The sequence below is a fragment of the Tachysurus fulvidraco genome, chromosome 6 (assembly GCF_022655615.1).
Source record: "Tachysurus fulvidraco isolate hzauxx_2018 chromosome 6, HZAU_PFXX_2.0, whole genome shotgun sequence".
In the NCBI taxonomy this organism is placed as follows: Eukaryota; Metazoa; Chordata; class Actinopteri; order Siluriformes; family Bagridae; genus Tachysurus; species Tachysurus fulvidraco.
In genome coordinates this window covers 32,024,667-32,028,028 of record NC_062523.1, presented here as the reverse complement: position 1 = coordinate 32,028,028, position 3,362 = coordinate 32,024,667, and positions in this window count along the sequence as shown.

Here is a 3,362-nt window from a genome sequence, read left to right as displayed (position 1 = left end):
GTTGTGTGCATTTGTGTGTCAGCTTGCTCCTCCCTCCTCAGAATAAAAGACCTGCTTGTGGAAAGACATGAACATGAAAGGGAATGGAATAACAAATGAACAGATAACAGATAAAAGGATGGAGATTCCAGACAACATTAAATACACTTTCCGGAATCTGAGCGTTAATCAGCTCATTAACACCCCAGGCCTCATTAGATCAGGCTCACACACATATAAAAGGTAGATTTATTACAAACACAAGACAGATAGACAAAACCTACAGAACAACACAACAACAGTGAAGTGTGGCAGCATCACATGCTATAGAGCTGCTTCTCTTCACCTGGGACAAATACACTATTAGTTACTGTACTGAACATGAGCCACTCTCTCTCTCTCTCTCTCTCTCTCTCTCTCTCTCTCTCTCTGTCTGTCTCTCTGTCTTCTCTGTCTGTCTCTGTCTGTCTCTCTGTCTGTTTCTCTGTCTGTCTCTGTCTGTCTCTCTGTCTGTTTCTCTCTCTGTTTCTCTGTCTGTCTCTCTGTTTCTCTGTCTGTTTCTCTGTCTGTTACTTTAGTGTCCTTCAGTTATTTGACAGATCAAAATGAAATTGCTGATAAAACAACCAAATATTTATACATGAAAATCATGGATATTGTCAGGGGTGCCTAAACTTTTGCATACGACTGTGGAGAAGATAAATGTGCACCAGGTTCCATAGTTCAGTGTAGTACTGTAATGTATAAAACACACAGTGGCTTCAGTTCATTCTAAAATCTTTACACAGTGTCTGTTCTACAACATTTTACATTACGGTGCTAAAATCATAAACGACTACAATTAAACAGGAAGGTTTTGACTTTATAACACGTCGGATGCTGATGAGTTCACACTGCTCACGTGTCACTCGGGGTCTACCCTCTGAATCTGACTCAAAACTGAACAGAAAGATGAAATATTTGTGTTAAAGTTCTATTTTTCTCCTTAAACACTAGGACATGGATCTGGAGTGTGTTAACGAGTCATTAATGAGTAATTACACCTGTCCTGTGAATTCTGACAGGAAATTGTTTATAAAAATACGATGGATGTTGAGTAATAATTTAATAATTAAATGTTATTTGTATAGCACTTTTAACTGTTTACATACACAAACCACTTTACACTTTATTAAACCTGACATATTGAATAAATCCTGTCAGGTTTTGAACAGATTCTTCACAGGAAACGTCCCATTCGTTTGGTCAAAGATCCTGTCACAGGTAGTGTTTACGTTTCCCCACCAGACCACCAGAGGGCGATCCTGCACACTTTGGTTGTGTGTTCAATGTGTTCCCCTGCTATATGTTTAGATATTAGTCACCCAGGTAATTAACCACTTGTTTTTAGCCCCTTAATCTCCCCTTCAGCTTCAGTCTGATATCCTGTGGGGTTTTCACATCCAGTCCTGCTCTTACTCTCAGTCTTGTGTTTGCTTTGTCACAGTTTCTGGTCCTTTGTGTATCAGTTTCTCTGCAGTGTAAATAAAGCTTTCTGTACTTTCATACACCTTGTGACATCCTTTGAAGCTGAGATCAGGACCTTTCTTCCCCTCTACAGGGTTTGTCCTGTTGTAATGATGATGATTCTGTGTCTCGTCCTTTTTGTTCTGTTCTTGTCTTCTTCCTTTCTTGCCCGAGTTCATACTTGATTCAACAAACTGCTGTTTATTGTACTGAGGATTTTAAATAAACTTTAAACTGTACTTAGCAATAAAGGTAGGAATTGAGAAGGTGTCACAACGTACGCAGTGTTCAGGCTGGACAAAGTGGAGGTGTGTGAAGAGACATACATTTTAATGCTATGCAAGGCATCCGAAAGTTCGTAAATATAAACTATGACACTCTTAACCATTAAAATATATATGTATGTATTTAACCATTAAAATGTCTTGTAATATATTAATATTCTGGCTCATTACCTGTATATTATCATCATAACATAACTGAATAGACAAATAACCTGTAGTGTGACTTGTACCTGAAGTTTGATTGGTGCATTGAGCCTGATGGTGTGTGTAACTACACAACAGTGTGTTCTGGTATCTGTTCTGTTACACACTCAAAACACTTATGTACTTTATCTCCACTAAAAGAGGACATAGTTTTAGTGCACAGTAACTTGTAAGTAGTGCTGTTTTTGTGTATCTATTTTAAAGACCATGACGCCCCCTAGTGGTCCCTAATGGTGGTCCCTAATGATCACTTAAACACAAATATCAATCATAAATGAAAAACCTTTTATCGAGTGTCTGATTATTTATATGTATACACATACACACACATCACAAGACACACATATACACACACAAACACACACACATATGCACACACACCACAACACACACACCACACACACCACACACACACACACCACTCACACATCACAAAACACACAACAAAACACCCACACACCACAACAAACATGCACACAAACCACAACACACACACACCACAACAAAAACGCACACACACCACACACATCACAAAACACAAAACAAACCCCCCTACACACCACAATAAACATGCACACATACCACAACACACACATACACCACAGAAAACACGCACACATACAACACATAACAAAACACAAATCAATTTGTGTTGCCGTTCAGAGACACAGAATAATGATATGTACCATGAATGGATGGATGGAGGGATGTACTATATCACTCCTGGAAACAGAGCTCTAATGTACATCACACGTTCACACTAAAAATTGTGTGTGTGTGTGTGTGTGTGTGTGTGTGTGTGTGTGTGTGTGTGGTGTGTGCATGTGTGTTGTGGTGTGTGTGTGTGGTGTGTGCGTGTGTGTGTGTGGGTGTGACATGTGGTGTTGTGGTGTGTGTGTGGGGGTGTGGTGGGCGTGTTGTGGTGGTGGGTGTGTGGTGTGTGTGCGGGGTGTGTGTGTGGTGTGTTGTGGTGTGTGTGTGTGGTGTGTTGTTGTGTGTTGTGGTGTGTGTGTGTGTGTGTGTGTGTGTGTGTGTGTGTGTGTGTGTGTGTGTGTGTGTGTGTGTGTGTGTGTGTGTGGTGTGTGCATGTGTGTTGTGGTGTGTGTGTGTGGTGTGTGCGTGTGTGTGTGTGGTGTGTGCATGTGTGTTGTGGTGTGTGTGTGTGGTGTGTGCGTGTGTGTTGTGGTGTGTGTGTGCGCATGTGGTGTGTGTGTGTGTGTTGTGGGGTTAGGAAGTGAGGAATCTCACTTGCACAGATGTTAGCGTTGATCCAACACCTGGACCATCAACGCTATCTGCATCTCCCTCAGTGAGGACACAAACATCTCTTGTTACTTCCAGCAATCACTTTGTCATTCAAAACAAATCACACAACATTTCAGACACTGA